This window comes from Castanea sativa, chromosome 1, assembly GCF_040712315.1.
Source record: "Castanea sativa cultivar Marrone di Chiusa Pesio chromosome 1, ASM4071231v1".
Lineage (NCBI taxonomy): Eukaryota > Viridiplantae > Streptophyta > Magnoliopsida > Fagales > Fagaceae > Castanea > Castanea sativa.
Window position 1 is genome coordinate 81,526,320 of NC_134013.1, and position 18,590 is coordinate 81,544,909.

At 34.6% G+C, this 18,590-nt stretch overlaps 1 pseudogene; it reads right to left on the reverse strand.

The window, feature by feature from the left end:
* Positions 1-4,059: 4,059 nt before the first annotated feature.
* Positions 4,060-15,884, reverse strand: LOC142635431 (WAT1-related protein At4g30420-like; annotated as a pseudogene).
* Between the last annotated feature and the right edge of the window lie 2,706 nt (positions 15,885-18,590).

Genomic DNA, 18,590 nt, shown 5'->3' on the forward strand with positions numbered 1-18,590 from the left:
ATTCATGGTTATAAAATTGAATTGTTTGAGGTTTCAGTGATTGAGTCAGGCACGTTGGGAAGTAATATTGGGCGAGTTGGTACGCATATACATTATATAACTATTTCTAACCATTTAAAAAAAAAGTAATGTAAATTATAAAATTTCAAAGATTGATAAAGTTTGATGTTCACATTCTAAAAGACTAAAAACAAAAAAAAAAAAAGATGTTCACATTGTGACTTAGAGCAGTGTTCAACTTGTATATCCAAAAGTTGATCACAAAGGTAGAGGAAGGGTGCTATCAGTGCTAACTATGTGGTTTAAACAAAGTTGAAAAAGGGGCAGAAATTAAAATATCATTTTTTCCACTCACTCCCTTTTCTCCCCATTTTAACTTTTAAGGAGCAATTTTTTGAGGGTTTCCGTGGAAAACAACAAGCAGTCACTTTCTTTCCTCTCCATGTGAACCGAACAGAAGAAAATTCTATTTATTCACACGCATTTTTTCATCATTATTTTTCAGCCAAACCAAATAAACCGTTATGCTAGTTGTTATGAGAGAATATATGATAGATGGTGTATCGTCAAAGTTGATTGGACAACACAGACCAAAAAATATGCAATTTTCAATTTTTAATTGAATTAATGAAGTCTCCATAGTTTTTTGTATAGTGAAGAGTATTGCATAAATCAGTAAAAATAAAATAAATATTTCCTAGTAAAATTAAGTGTTGATTTTTTTTTTTTCATTTTCATTTAGTTATCTATAATATAATATATTTTTTAACCATTTGAATAATTTAAATTGCAATAAAAATTCACCAGTTTTTATACAAAAGAGAATCTAGCTAGGATCAAATTTTCTTATCCTTCACTGCTATGAAATATAGTCTTATTAGCCTAAGTTTGGTTTTGCATGAGATTTTTTTCTTTTTTTGGAAGGGGGGGGCTTATTTGACATATTTACTTATGTACAATTTTTGAAGGCTTTTTTTTTTTTTTTTCCCTTTTTCAAGGTATGAATTTACTTTTTTATAACTTATTTATCAAATAAAATAAACTACAGAAAACATTTTACACCAAACGGTCCAAACCAACATGGCAAATTACAAAATTATGGGGCTGGCTGTGTTAACTCTATCCATATATGTCCTATTACGCATAAACCCTTTAGTCTTGTCCTGCCTTCCTCTACAATAATGCCAAACCTGTTAACCTAACTGATAAGAAACTTTTCGCAAGATTTGCATGATCATATCCTTGAAATGACAAATTTGGCTATTCAACTAAAGGCTCTAAAGATGAATGTGAATGACTTTTTCTTATTTAGTTTAATCACCGCTTGCTCATCGAAGGAGTAATGTTAGGAAACTATTATGAAACCATTTCTGATAAAACACTAAATGATACGTGTGTGTATAAATATTCATATTTCCATTAAACTTCTAACTTATCACATGAGTCTTATCATATAAGCCATCAAATTAATTAATAAATTAATTTAGTCTTACAACTGCGAGACACCTATTTGGTACATCTCAATTCCCAATGTGCAAGTACATGTAAAGTCTTTCACCAAAAAGAAGAAGGGAAATGCTAACGAATGCCTTAAGGGCATTGGTTAATAATTTATTTTTAAAAAGTTTTTATTAGAAAAGAAAAAAAAACAATTAATATTTTAACAGTTTTTATTTTTCATTTATCATAAAAGTGATATCAAAACTTTTCTAAAATAGATTCTTAACCAATACCCTAAAGGCATTTATTAGCAAAGCCCAAAAAAAAAAAAAGTGCATGTAAAGTCGTGTACAAGTGGCATAAGGTTAACATTTTAAAACATCTTGAGAGTAGGTATCCCTTTAAACTCTAATGTTTTTACCTACTTTCCTATGAAAACATTAGAGTAGTTATCCCTTTTTCTAATGTTTTCATAGGAAAAGAATGGTGATTTGTACTTCTTTAAGAAAGATATGATTAAATGATTGTTTATATATATATATATATATATATATATATATATATATATATATATATATATATATATTTGTATTGTTCCGTTTTCCATGAGTTTCATGCCACGTAAAGAGAAATCAAGTTTGCATTTCGCTACATCGATTTGTGATCCCTAATTTCTTCATTTTTTTAAAGCTTCATCTCATTTTAAAAATAATTTTCAAGACTAACCTTGCAAACAAGTTGGTTTGTTACGATTGTATCAAACTACCAAATAGTTCCTATATTAGTTCACTGATATAATACTGAACTGAGTTGGATAAGATAGTACTCATTAAATTATTACCTTTGAAGATTGAATTTGTTCATTAATTATTGAAGGTTTAGGTCTCATCAAACAGTCGATGCATGCACGTGTCTAACAATCTTATTATGTTGCATCTTGCATGCACACCGAAAATAGAGTTTTGAAGTACTCCAAAATTTAAGATATGTTCCTACAAGCATGGAAGACTGATGTACCTCTAGGCTCTACCACATTATCTCTTGGTTGCCTTATAGTAACCAGTCCCTTTCGTTGTATTATATTGACCAAATTGGAAAAACCATTTTTGATATATATTCTTTACGTGTCTAATTCTTAATAACATGGTCCGCGGAAATCCTAAAAAGTGTCATCTTCTTATAGGCTGAGATTAACTACCAGTCTCTACCATATATTGTTTTGGGTACAGTAAGATAAAGTTGTCTGACAAAAAATCTCAAATTTTTCCAAAACTTTCACTATCTAAAAGATTGATTGATTAGTGGCATTTTCGATTTTCGTCTCCATTATAAACCAAGTAAAAACAGTGGGAGTTCAAACCAGCCAAAACATATTCTGATATTCTAGCTGGTCTTGGATTGAAAACCGATTAACCAGTTATATCAATTTGGGCAAATTAATTACATTTTAAATCTTGTACTTTAGGAGTTCTTTCAAATTAAACTATATAGTTTACTAACCGAAACTATTTAAAAGTTATTTAGTTATTATTTTTAAAGTGGGTTAGGATTGATAAAGCATCACCGATCCACTTTGTACCATTCTTTACAAATTACTTTTATTTTTTTAGCAAGGTTTTTTATGTAATTTAAATTGCAGGAACTTTTATGCAATTCACTGTGTGGCGGTTAAAACAACATCCACATGTATTATTTAAGTAAATTACGACTCATTAAAAATGTTATGTAACTATAAATATACGTGGATGACTTTTTTTAACTGCCACGTAGTAGGTTGCATAAAAATTCCTATTAGCTAAGTTGCTTAAAACCCTTTTTCTTTTTTCTCTTTTTGGGAAAAAATTTGTCTTTAATCCACTACATGAAAGTCATATATGACTTTTTAAATGAGTCATATGATTTTTTTTTTTTGAATAAGACACATGGAAATATCTTGGTACATCTTTATAAATTACAGCGTAATGTTTTGGATGAAATTAAACCTTGTCCTTTTTGGGTTAGAGTCAAATTAGACCAAAGATCTGAGTCCATTACCCTTTCTCATCAGTTGAGATTCATCCACTATACTGTTAATGGTACAGCCCATGAAGTGGCCCACTAGACTTTAAGGAAATATATTTTGGGCTTTGAAAGGATCTTGGTCCAGTTGCAGAAGCAGCTTTGGGGCCGTTTGATATTGTTGTTTGTATTTTTTGAAAATATGTGGATGAAAAAGTATGTGAAAATACATATAATGTTGTTTAAAAACTGAAAACATATTTAAAATTCTATACCAAACGGCCTCTTAAAAACTAGAAAGGCTTTCTTCCTCAACCTTTTTTATTTTTTTGGTTACGGATCAGAGTTGTGTCACTAATTCTATGATTTTATCCACATACTACATTTCATGAGGCAAGAAGAGCTACGAAAACTACAAAATCACCAATGACTTTGATACCCTATTAAAGAGTGAATTTTATTTTACAAAACTTTATGAAATATTGTACAATAGACTATATTTTTATACAGCTATACAAATAAAATACTGTATAATAGTACGATAATGGGCCTAAGCCCGTTGGACTTTATTTTAACATTTTTAATCACGTATCGTATTGGTCTCATCAACATTACATAGAGCTAAAAGGGGTTCCTCAAAGTCAAAAAATAATAATAATAATAAAAGGGGTCCTCCAAATCAATTTTCCAACTTATTTTCTTTGAGGACTTGACTTTATTCACATTCCTCGCCTCATTAGTTTGGATATTTGCATTTTCATTGATTTTAGCATGATCTTTGGCCTTACTCCATAGCACGGCATTTAAACCAATAGCAATAATAATCACAACGACACCTATTAATCTGAAGAGAAAGAAATTAAAAAAAAAAACGAAAAAAGAAAAAAGAAGAAGCCATATTGGACCTTATTAGATATCAAAAGTTAACATATCAAACCATTAATAATTTTCCTAAAAAACACGTTGTATTACCCAAGAAGATGAATGAAAAATCCAAGTTTGTCATAATAAAATTTTTAATAAAAAATGGTTTTGTTACCGTCCCATCTCAATCAAATCAGATGGAAGATAAGGATTTTTCTGTTAAATAAAAATTAATTTTAATTAAAATCACATTCCAAGTTTTGCAAAGTTGAGACTTCATGTGTTACCTTCCGGTATAGATCTCCTCATGAAGAAACACAGCAGCCAATATGGTCACAATAACTGTACACAGAGGATTAAACATTGCAGGAAAGATTGGACTCCGTTGTGATACACATGCACCATATGCTTGAACGCAGAGTGTAAGCCCAGATCCTATACATCCCCGCTCATAATATTTTCCAGTTTCAACTATATTGATATATCATGTCAATGTTTAATTCAATTACCATATTAAATGAGCAATTAAAATGAACATTTTATTGAAACCAACTACGTACTTAATTAAAGAAGTTCTTAGCTAGCACCAAAAAAAAAACTGCTTACCTTAGGTAAATAACATGCAACTTCAAGAGTTGAATGTATATTCCATGCATTTGGGTCTTTTTCAATGAAAAATTGCAAGTATAGCTGATTGTACAGTAGCCGAGAAGCACATCCAAGCTGATACAGATAGGTGGTCAGGATAGCTTGTTGAAGCTGGAACCTGGTTTAAAATATAGCTTTAGTGATCCAATAGTTATCTGATTGTTTAAAAGATAACTTTAGAGCTATAGATACCTCTAAAATCAGCCACAATGCCCAGCAGCAACAACTTCCAAAGATTAATGGACAACCCAGCAATCAGTTTTCTGGTTGGATTAATTCAGAATTTAGCAACTTTGGTCCCATAAGCAATGCCATGCACACTGCTCCAATGGCACACAAGATTGTCCCTAATATCTTGGCAATAGTTCTCATGCTTCCAAAATTCAACTTCTCCATACTAATCATCAAATACAGAATATAAACAAGTAAAAACTTTGGAAATAAATAGGGTTAATTTTAGATGCATGTTAATCATAAATAATAACCTCATTTTAGTCCAAGTGATATACCTCCCCATGCACAAAATTCTTGGAGGTAAGGAGAAGAGGCTAGGGATAGGAATTCAAGTTGCCATATATTCAATAGATATTCTACTAACCATTCTCACAAATAAATAAATAAATAATAGTAATTTACAAAGATTGCAATCAATACTCTAATATAAGATTAATTTGTTAGCTTCATCCCGCTGTCCAATTTAGTCTGAAAATAAAATAAATCATAATAGATAAGTGGTGGTGAATTCCTTGAATTTCACTATTATATCAAAATTACAACTAACCTATCTTAGTCAAACAAGGATGTTAATTGCAAATTTTCAAATTTTATGGAAATTATAAATGGCCCTATTATTTAGAGTGAATAAGTATAACTACAACTAACACCCCCCCCCCCCCCCGGGGGCGGAAAAAAAAAAATTTCTTCCTAGCTTCTAGTGGATTACATTTATGATTGCAAGAGATTATTTCATATGCAAAATATACTCCCATCTGTTAAGCTATCCTAGGGGTAAGAAAAATGATTAATTAGTAAGGGTAAGAAATCAGAAGTTCAATTCAGCTAACTGTATGAGATATAGATAGATATCAAAATTTGAAACCTAAACCACCAAGAATTAGCATTAGGACCTTGGAAAATTTATTGGAGATGAATTTATTCTATTCGTTGCTTAATTTGTTAATTGTCAAAAGTTTACTAGCATGGCATGTGGAAAGCTACTCCGATCCACATCATTTGTATCTACGTATTAGAATCCAGTATTAAGAAACCGGTTTCTATCATATTTTTCACTCATTTTAATTTTGTCCATGCCCCAAAGCATGCAAACAATATCTATAATAAAAGAGTACTGAATTCATTTCCATGTACTATGCAACCCTAGACTAACTAATTAAAGAACATAATTGAGTTCATAAATTTACTCAAAAATAGATGCAAGTACAAAGGTGATTGCGGGGACAAGATTCATCATTGCAGTTCCAATTGATGATGAAGCTAATAGGCCCTCAAAAAAAAAAAAAAGGTTCTGAGTCAATGTTACACTGTAGTAGGGGGAAAAAAAGAAAAAGAAGAAGAAAAAATCTTAGTAGGTCTCATCAGTCACCAATAAACAATTAAAGTAATTTAGCAAAAAAAGATTAAAAAAAAAATTAAAGTAACAAATTCAGATAGAAATCTACCCTATAAGAGCATTCAAAAATATCAAAGAAAAGCTCCTTAACTTCAAAGAACAGTTATTGGATTCTCTCCTAGCAACCAAAAAACCATGTTATATGTTCCATTCGTGGGTGCATGAGAAGTTGTTAGGAACCTAGAGGTTCCTAACGGGGATGGGTATGAATTGTAGAGGGATTAATGGGAATTATAAGGAAATTGACTTGAATTCGAGATAGTCACCCTCTATAGAGAGAGAGAGAGAGAGAGAGAGAGAGAGAGAGAGAGAGAGAGAGAGAGAGAGAGAGAGAGAGAGAGAGAGAGAGAGAGAGAGAGAGAAATGCACTAACGCACTAAGAAATTGGTTTATTCTTCAATTGGTATTATCTAATGTTAAATTATAATCATGTATCTATAAAATACTAACTCTAATGTCATTGGCCCACATGGCTCAAGATAATTGACTAGTTAATTCAACATGTGTTCAATGAATTAAGTCATGTGTTAAATGAGTTACATGTGCTTAAATCCTAACTAACTCATCACAATCTCAACCAACTACCTAACTAAAGAGATTACAACAATTATTTCATATTCTTAACATTTATCTCCCCTTGAAAACACTTTACCCACAAGGTGGTGTTGTAAAATGACACCTTCATTAAAGGAGATCTTCCAATGGACCAATATCTTAGTGACATTTTGATCACCATATTCATGCATTTCTCTTGGACAAACGGTCCAGTGCACATGAAGGTTTCTTCTTCGTAAATCTTTAAACTTTGCTCGAATTCTTGAGCCTTCAATGGTTCTTTAATCTTCAAGGTCTCATTGGTTCTTTGAATCTTGGAATGTTCTTGTATCCTCAAGAACTCATTTGATTCTAGAACCATTAAAATTTTTGGTGCTTGCATCTTAGATCACTGACACTTAGATTGCCAATTCTTGAATCATAGACTCTTAAATGGAAGCCTCCATTGGTGCATCAAGAATTGGTTCTTGGAAGATCGTCATCACCTTCTTCGTTGGTTCTTTGGACTGAACTTCAAGGGTAGTGTGTACATGGATATCATCATCCACTTTGACACAAAAATCAACGTTCTGGCTTTCAACAACAGCAGTAGATTCTTGGAACTTAAATTGTTCTTTGAGTTTCATTGAATTAAAATATTGTAACTCCTCTTCCGTCATATTCTTAAGATCCTCTTGCAATCTTTGAAGATTGTAACTCCTCTTCCGTGATCCTCTTGCTATCTCTTGAATTAAGAGATTGTAACTCCTTTTCCGTCATATTTTCATGGTCTTTTTAGATTCAGCCAAGGCCTTGACCATCTTTGAAATATCCTTGACATCCTCTAAGACTTTGTTCAACATTTGCTGTATTTCTTTCAAAAGTTTTCTTTGGTCACAATTGCACGTCTTAAGATCGATGAATTCAATACCAAATGCTAGGAACCTAGCATGGGGATGGGTATTCATTGTAAGGGGATTGATGGGTATTGTAGGGAAATTGACTTAATTCGAGGTAGTCACTCTCTATAGAAAAAGAAAGAAATTAAGAGAGAGAGAGAGAGAGATGCACTAATTGATAAAAGGAACCTAGACTACCACAAATATCATTTCATAACCGAGAGACTTAGGTAAGCCCTTAATAAAGTCCATCTGATATCAAGCCAAGGTCTGTCAGGAATAAGAAGGGGTTGTAATAGACCAGTAGACTAAGAAGTGCTCACCTTGACCCTTTGGCAAACCTCACAACATTGGACATGGGATTTAACATCCTTAACCATACATTTCCAAAAGAAGTTCTGTCTAACCCTATGAAAAGTCTTCAAGTAACCAGAGTGACCGCCAAAAGGAGAATTGTGAACATGCTGCAACACTAAAGGCTTCAATGGTGAACTATGACTAAGGAAGACACGACCCTTATAAAAAAGAACCCCATTATGAAGAGTGAAACCAATAGGGGCAAAACCTTCAATAGCCAAAGCATCAAACAATTGTTGATACTCATGATCATAAGCATAAATAGCCTTCAGAATGTCCAGCCAAGAAGAACAAGGAAAGGAAATTGGGAAAAAAAGAGCCAGAATAAGAGTCCTTCAACCTTCTTGAAAGGGCATCAACAATCCTATTCTCCCTCCCATGCTTATATTGCACCAAAAATGAATTACCCAACAACTTAGTGATCCACTTCTGTTGAGTAGGAGTACCAATCCGCTGCTCAAGTAAATACTTAAAACTTTGGTCATTAGTCTTGATGACGAAAGGTTTTCCAACCAAATAAGGCCTCCACTTCTTAATTGCTTTCACTAAAGCCAAAAATTCCTTTTCATAAGTAGATAAGTGTAAACTTCTACCCTTCAGAACTTCACTATGATAAGCCAAAGGTCTATTATCTTGCATCAAAACAACACCCAACACCATACCATACCTGAAGCATCACATTTAATCACAAAGGGTTTAGTAAAATTAGGTAGTGCTAGTACAAGAGGGGTGGATACAGCCACCTTAAGAGCAGTAAAGTCAAATCAGCTTGTGGAGACCATTGGAAGGCATATTTTTAAAGTAATGCAATTAAGGGAGCTGCAATAAGTCCATAATCCTTAATGAATTTCCTATAGTACCCAGTTAAACCCAAGAAACCCCTCAAGGCCTTCACTGATGTAGGAATGGGCCAATTTTGCATGGCATCAGTCTTTTTGGGATCATTTCTAACCCCTTGACTTGAAGTTAAATGCCCAAAATACTCCACCTCTTCACAACCAAACACACACTTGCTTTGCTTAGCATACAATTGATTATCAAGCAACACAGTCAAAACCATCCTCAAATAAGAAACATGCTCCTCAACAGAACCACAATACACCAAAATATCATCAAAGAATATTAATACAAATTTCCTCATATATGGTTTGAACACTTCATTCATTAATGATTGAAAGGGGGATGGTGCATTAGTTAGGCCAAATGGCATAACTAGAAATTCATAATAGCCTTCATGTGTTCTAAAAGCAGTCTTATGAATGTCCCCCTCCTTCATTCTGATCTGATGGTAACCAGATCTAAGGTGCAGCTTAGAAAAAATCACAGCACCACTCAATTCATCAAGTAGCTCATCTACAACAAGGATAGGCTACTTATCCTTAACTATAGCCTTATTCAAGGACCTATAATCAATACACATTCTCCAACTTCCATCAGCCTTCCTTACTAACAACACAGGTAATGAAAAATGACTATGACTGCCACTTACCAATACATATGTTTGGTACCCTCCTTCAAGACTATTTGGTGCTCATGTCCTTAGAAAGGAGGCAATGCAGTAGGCACTTCAAAAACGTTGTTGAATTCTTGTAGCAATTCAGTAATGGCCCCATGTTGATGCACTGATGTTGAGGGAGTAAGGCAGGATATGATTTGCAGCAGTAGTCCTTTCTTGATGACTGGTTTAAAGAATTGGTCAGCCTCTTAAAGAGTGAGGCTAGATAGTTGCAATCCTGTAAACAGAATTCCCTTCCCCCTAAGACTAAACTCCATGGCCAATTTCTTGAAATCCCACTTAATTGGTCCAAGAGTACATAACCACTGAGTACCAAGAACCATATCACAATCACCCAAAGATAAAACATTCAAATCAACCTGCAAATCTTGACCCTGAATTCTAAGATTAACCTCATGGCAAGTACCTTGGGTTCTAAGCACTTCTTCATTAGCCACCTTAACAGTGAAACTTTCTTGAGTTGACAATGGCAATTTCAAGGATGACCATGAAGAAATATCCAAGAAATTATGAGTACTACCACTGTCAATCAAGATAAGCACATCTTGATGATTAATTCTACTCCATACTCTCATTGTAACTAGAGAAGGACTTCCAAGTAAGGCATACAGAGTGATTTTTGCACACCCTGCCATCTGCTACTACAAATTTGTTGAAGCATCATTCACCACTGCCTCTTTTTCCTCAAGCACCTCTTGCTCACTTCCCTAACTGTCCTGCTAGAACCCTTCAATAAGGAAGATCTTTGGAGTCTTGCATTGATGTCCCATATGCCATTTATCCTCACAATAGAAGCATAACCCCTTCTTCTTTCAATCCTCAACCTGCATAGCAGTAAGCTTCTACACAGGAAGTCTGGCAGTCTTCAAGTCATTCTTGATTTGGTGGGGGACCCAGAATTGAAGGCTTGGACAATTCACCCCATGGTTGGTTATTCTTCTTGCAAGCAAGAAGATATTCTTCTTGTATTTTGGCTAGACCAAAAGCTGAGTTCAGATTTTGGGGATTCAGCATTCTAATTGGCAATCTAATTTCACCCCTCAATCCACTCAAGAAACAACTAAGTTTGTGCTTCTCAAATAGTTTCTTAATTCGATTGGACAGAGCCTCAAACTGTCCCTTGTAAGCAAATACAGACCCCACTTGCTTCAATTTTGTTAGAGTTTCCATAGGATCATCATAGGAAACAGAACCAAACCTCACATGCAATGCTATAACAAAAGCCTCCCAACTAGTAAAAAGTCCAGCCTCCTCTGCATCTTGAAATCAAATCAAGGCCTCATCTTCCATATGATATGAGGCTAATAATATCTTCTGGTTAACTGGGGTATTGTACAAATGGAAAAATTGGTTGGCCTTGTACACCCAACCTAATGGATTCTCACCCTTAAACCTCAAGAACTCCAATCTCACAGCCTTAGGAATCGCAGCCAAAGAAAAATCTTGTTGATTGGTCACCATTGGAGATGAAGTTCTTGGAATGGATGATGGAGATCTTTGTTGCCAACCATTACCAGCTTTTGTCATACCCTGCATTGTCTCTGATAGGGCCTGTAATATACTTGTGACTGAGTCTATGCTTCTCAGATATTTCCTTAATTCGATTGGACAAAGCCTCAAACTATCCATTGTAAGCAAATACAGACCCCACTTGCTTCAATTTTGTTAGAGTTTCCATAGGATCATCATAGGAAGAAGAACCAAACCTCACATGCAATGCTCTAACAAAAGCCTCCCAACTAGTAAAAAGTCCAACCTACTCTGCATCTTGAAACCAAATCAAGGCCTCATCTTCCATATGATATGAGGCTAATAATATCTTCTGGTTGACTGGGGTATTGTACAAATGGAAAAATTGGTTGGCCTTGTACACCCAACCTGATGGATTCTCACCCTTAAACCTCGAGAACTCCAATCTCACAGCCTTAGGAATCGCAACCAAAGAAGAATCTTGTTGATTGGTCACCATTGGAGATGAAGTTCTTGGAAGGGATGATGGAGATCTCTGTTGCCAACCATTACCAGCTTTTGTCATACCCTGCACTATCTCTGATAGGGCCTGCAATATACTTGTGACTGCATCCAGCATCTAATGGACTATATGAAACTCTTGGTCATGTTGCTCAATTGTCAATGACAAAGCATTGACTTTTTCATTAAGGAAAGAAGAAGATCGAGTTTCTGCCATAGTGACAGAATTGGCTCTGATACAAAATTTGTTAAGATTTTAGTAATTCTTGAAGAAATGGATTGAATTGAGTAAACTAAAGGAGAGGTAGAACATTAGAGAATCGGGTTTCTTAGGATAGTTGAGATAGATGAGAGTTAGAGATAAGGATTAGAGAGAAGATAGGAATGAGAATGTAATTATTTGTTATGCATCCAAAAACTGAGTACACCCTTCTGTTTTGCCCCCTCTATACTATTACAATTCCACCCTCTTAACTAACTTGATTCTTGACTCCATATAACAACTAACTAACTACCAACTAAGCTAACTAACTGTCATGACATCAGCACAACAGTTAATGACATCAACACAACAACTAACTAACTGCCACTAACTAATCTTGACAAGTAACGCTGCCACTCACCACTCAGCCTTAATTACAACTCTTATCAATTCCCTTCCCCTTAAAAAATACATATGTTAGGACTATGAAATAATTGTTGTAATCTCTTTAGTTGGGTAGCTAGCTTGTTGGTTGAGATTATGATGAGTTAGTTAGGATTTGAGCACATGTAGCTCATTTAACACATGGCTTAATTCATAGAGCACATGTTGAATTAATTAGCCAATTATCTTGAGCCATGTGGGCCAATGACATTAGAGCTAGTCTCCTATAAATACATTATTGTAATTTAACATTAGATATGAAATGAAGAATTAACCAATTTTCTTAGTGCATCTCTCTCTCTCTCTCTCTCTCTCTCTCTCTCTCTCTCTCTCTATAGAGGGTGATTACCTCGAAATAAGTCAATTTCTCTACAATTCTCATCAATTCTCCTACAATTCATACCCATCCCCATTAGGAACCTCTAGGTTCCTAACACAATGTGCTATCAATACATATGTTTGATAAGTATCCATTCAGCCAGATAGTCTTTGATGATATATTGGTGTTTAGTGGTTCTGTTGAGGAGCATGTTTCTCATTTGAGGATGGTTTTGATTGTGTTGCTTGATAATCAATTGTATGCTAAGCAAAGCTAGTGTGTGTTTGGCTGTGAAGAGATGGAGTATTTAGGGCATTTAATTTCAGGCCAAAGGGTTAGAAATGATCCCAAGAAGACTGATGCCATGCAAAATTGGCCCATTCCTACATCAGTGAAGGCCTTGGGGGGTTTCTTGGGTTTGACTGAGTACTATAGAAAATTCATTAAGGATTATGGACTCATTACAACTCCTTTAACTGCATTACTTAAAAAAGATGTCTTCCAATGGTATCCACAAGCTGATTTGGCTTTTATTGCTCTTAAGGTGGCTGTATCTACCCCTCCTATACTAGCACTACCTGATTTTACTAAGCCCTTTGTGAATGAATGTGATGCTTCAGGTATAGTGTTGGGTGTTGTTTTGATGCTAGATAATAGACTTTTGGCTTATCATAGTGAAGTTCTGAAGGCTAAAAGTTTACACTTATCTTCTTATGAAAAGGAATTTTTGGCTTAAGTATTTACTTGAGCAATAGATTGGTACTCCTACTCAACAGAAGTGGATTACTAAGTTGTTGGGGTATTCATTTTTGGTGGAATATAAGCATGGGAGGGAGAATAGGGTTGCTGATGCCCTTTCAAGAAGGTTGGAGGACTCTAATTCTGGCTCTTTTTTCCCGATTTCCTTTCCTTGTTCTTCTTGGCTGGACATTCTTAAGGATAGTTATGCTTATGATCATGAGTATCAACAATTGTTTGATGCTTTGGTTGTTGAAGGTTCTACCCCTGCTGGTTTCACTCTTCATAATGGGGTTCTTTTTTATAAGAGTCATGTCTTCCTTAGTCATAGTTCACCATTGAAGCCTCTAGTGTTGTAGCATGTTCACAATTCTCCTCTTGGTGGTCACTCTGGTTACTTGAAGACCCTTCATAGGGTTAGGCAGAACTTCTTTTGGAAAGGTATGGTTAAGGATGTTAAATCCCATGTCCAATGTTGTGAGGTTTGCCAAAGGGTTAAGGTGAGCACTTCTAAGTCTGCAGATTTATTATAGCCCCTTCCTATTCCTGACAAACTTTGGTTTGATATCAGTATGGACTTTATTGAGGGCTTACCTAAGTCTCATGGTTATGAAGTGATATTTATGGTAGTTGACAGATTGACCACATTTGTCCATTTTATTCCTCTCTCTCATCCTTACATAGCTGCTAAGGTAGTTGTAGTTTTTATGAAATATGTGTTTAAACTCCATGGTATGCCTAAGACCATTACGAGTAACAGAGACAATTTTCACAGCCCATTTTTGGCAAGAGTTGTTCAAGTTGTAGGGTACTGAATTAGCTTTGTCTTCAGCTTATCAACCCCAATCTGATGGCCAAACTGAAGTGGTGAATAGGAGTCTAGAGCAATACTTGACAGCCTTTGTTGGTGACAAACCTAGTGCTTGCAGCTCCCTTCACCCAAATGGTAGCTGTGGACCAATTACTGCAAAACAAACAAGACCTCATTTCCTTGCTTAAACAGAATTTGGTTTTTGCTCAAGCTAGGATGAAATCTCAAGTTGATCTGCATAGAGATAATAAAAGTTTTAATGTTGGTGATTGGGTTTATTTGAAGCTCCAGCCTTATAGGCAGCATTCATTGAGGCTTAAGGGATTCAATAAGCTTTCTCCTAGGTATTATAGGCCTTTCTAAATTGTGCAGAAGGTTGGTCAAGTGGCCTATAGACTTGCTTTGCCTACTGATTGCTCCATCCATCCAATTTTTCATTTGTCATGCTTGAAACTTAAGTTGGGTTCAAATGTGGTTCCAATCCCAACTCTTCCTCCTGTTACTTCTGCTGGTGTCCTTAATCTTGAACTAGTTGCACTCCTTCAACACAAGTCTAAACAGCTAAGATCTAGGACTATCACTGAAGTCTTGGTTCATTGGCATGGTCAATCTCCAGAAGATGCTACTTGGGAGTCACTCTACTCCCTGCAACAACAGTTTCCTCACATTGTGGGCAAGGTTTTGTGACCATTGGGGGGCAAAGGATGGACTTTGTGGGCAATGTCTTTTTTAAAGGGAAGGGAATTGATAAGAGTTGTAATTAGGACTGAGTAGTGAGTGGCAGTGTTACCTGTCAAGATTAGTTAGTGGCAATTAGTTAGTTGTTGTGTTGATGTCATTAGTTGTGCTGATGTCATGGCAATTAGTTAGCTTAGCTGGTAATTAGTTAGTTAGTTGTTACATAGAGCCAAGAATCAAGTTAGTTAAGAGGGTGGAATTGTAATAGTATAAAGGGGGTAAAACAGAAGGGTGTACTCAGTTTTTGGATGCATAACAAAGAATTACATTCTCATTCCTATCTTCCCTCTAATCCTCATCTCTAACTCTCATCTATCTCAACTATCCTAACTAACCGAATTCTCTAATATTCTACCTCTCCTCTAGTTTACTCAATTCAATCCATTTCTTCAAGAATTACTAAAATCTTAACAGAAATGAGGTGGTATCTTATGTATCAATTGCGTACAACACTTCACTCATAAGGATAGGTTTCACGTCAATGAAATCTTCACCCATGCATGTGAGGGAAACATTGTGTGCAATGATTACACTGAATAATAAATAATATAAATAGTGAGAAAGAAAGAGAGGAGATTAGATATAAAGGTTGCACCTTGAGAAATAAGCTATTGGTGACATAACCATAGTTGCTATGGCTTTGCCTGTAAACTACATAAACTCTGGGATTCATTCCTTGTACCAGAGCCATTCTAGTGACGAGAGCGACACCTGCATTAGAAAATTGCAACCCCACCACAGCCATTGCAAGCTTGTACTCGTCAAAACCACCCATAGCTACACGGGGCTGCAAAGGAGTAGAGTATTTTTTGCCTCAGGAGTCTGACACACCAATGTATAAGCCACACTAAGAGAGAAAGAGTGGTTTATTTATAATTGACAATTGTATAGAATGAATAAAAGCTAAACTGAGTAATAAAGGATGTGATTGTGACATACTTTCCTAGGAAAAACACGACTTTTGACAATTGCATGTTCATGTAAATTATGACAGGAATGATGTTGGGGAAAAAATAGATCATAAGTTATAGATTTTAATAAAAGAAAAGAAACTACCCTCTTTACAATTACTATGAGAGCAATCACAAAACTCATTGTTACCCCCAACCCCAAGTATGTCCAATTTGAAGCAGGAGTTCAGTTTGCACGAGATGCTGGGCTTAATGAAATCGTTTTGGAAGGTGATTCTCAAGTGGTGGCTAATTCTTTGTTGGGCAATACACCTATCCCAACTTCCATTGCAGCAGTTTATTATGGTACTCTTAGTTTCCTGCACTAATTCCGGTCTGTGGCAATTTCACATGTGGGTCGTCAAGACAACTCTCAGGCACACTTATTAGCAAAACACCAGTCTTATATATATAGACGATCTTGTTACATGGATTGAAGAAGAGCTATGTTTTCTTAGAACATGCATTATCTTTTATTTCAGTTAATGAATAAAATTGATGAGCTTTCTATCAAAAAAAAATTTTGAATTTATATTTTAAAATTTTGAATTTACCTTTATATTCTTAATTTTTCTTATTATTAAATTATTCTCAGTTAGATAAAAGAATTGTTTTCAAAAATACAAAAAAATTACATTAAAAAAATTTATTCCAATTATAAATATAGATAAACCTAGGCTACTAGAATAATCAAGATAAGACTAAAACGCTTTAATTTTTGTGTAAATTAATTAGAAGTTACGGTGACGATATCATTGACCGAAAAATGAGGGTTGGCCATAGATAGACGAGGAAGCTAAATTATATGCACAACTCAATCCAATCTCCCTAAAATAAAATAAATAAATATATAACTCAATCCAATTTTTTTTTTTTTTTTGTTACAAATGAGGGTATTCTGACCTTTTTAAGTATCTAACTATTTCCTTGAGTATATATAGTCTCTCGTCCCATACACATCAAGTTATTACAAGGAAGAATCCCTTGAGGTGGCCCCAAGATGCTAACAATAAGTTTTGAACCCAAGATTTTATAGATATCATATGGTTTTAGAAACCATTTAGCCAATCCCATGGAATTCAATCCAGTCTTTAATATCCTACTAACTAGCTGTTGCCACTATATACATATATAAATTTGGAGTGAAGTTAGTTTTTTCATTTAAATATTGTTATTAAATACTAAAATATAGAGCTTGAGCCAGGGACATCCACGTTTCCAAAAAAAATAAAAACGGAACTTGCCAGCGTACTACTGAATTTAATCCTTTTAAACTCTATTTCAAACTATAAATGGGTTGTGTTTGTATTTCAAACTATATATATTCTATCATTAAAAGAAAATATAATGTTGCTAAGATTATAATAGAGTATTAAAATACATAGTAAAATTTAAATTCAATTAGAAATTATATATTAGAATAATTATGTGTAAAACTGTAAAGTCTCAAAAGTTTATATTGCAAAATATTATAAAGTTAACAAAAAGTCAAATGCGAAACTCAATAAAAAGTTATGTCTTTTATTTTTGAAAAATAAACAAAAAAAAAAAGTTTAAATCAAAATACAATGGAGTTTTGCTGTTTTATAGTATGTATTCACCAAAACCGGCCCTTCACACATCTCTAAAATTAATCTGCTCCATCCCATTAATGAGTAAGGTCTGAAATCCTAGGCACTGTTACTTTGTCATTTTCACTTCTCTTCTTCTCCCACTAGGTCACTTACTTAACCATCAGATCAGAACCTCCTTTGGTCATTGTCGATCTGAATTTTCTCTTTCTTAGCAAGGTGTTTGTCAAATTTGCCAAGATCCATCTCTGATTGGTCCTCCTCGAAGCCCTTATTGCAGTTTTGTCTCCTCCCTAAAAATTTACCCACCTACACTTAAAAACTAGGTATTTTTACCATAGAAGGGTAGTAAGTCTAACCTTGCAAACAACATAATGGTGGTTTGTTACGATTATCGATCCTATATAAGTTCACTAATATAATATTGAGTTGAATTGAATAAAATACCTATTAAATTATTAAGTTTGAAGATTGAATTTGGTCAGGTCATGACCACCCTCTGAGTTCCCACAGTACCATGCACATGTGTTGCATGCACACCGAAATAGAGTTTTCAAGTACTCAAAAATGTAAAGACATGCAGTGCAGTCCTATACGCATCAAGGTGTACGTTTTTCATATACAGACCTCCACCCACCATGGTAGTCTCTTCGGTGGATTATAGTAACCAGTCCCTTTCGTAGTATTATATTGACCTAATTGGAAAACCCTTTTTTGAAAAATTTTCTTTACGTCACTACTCTTGATACCCCAGTCTTCTTCTTCTTCTTCCAAACCATAATGGGGACTTAATTTAGATAATGTTGTCTGAACAAATTTTCATTATAATTTTCTCAAAACTTCTAACTATCTGACTTGTAACGGATTGATTAATGGCATTTTATAAAGAGAAATGTTAACAAGCATTGTACAGTGCTTGTTAAGGTTGCCCTAATGTGGATCCAATGTAATAAAAAATGA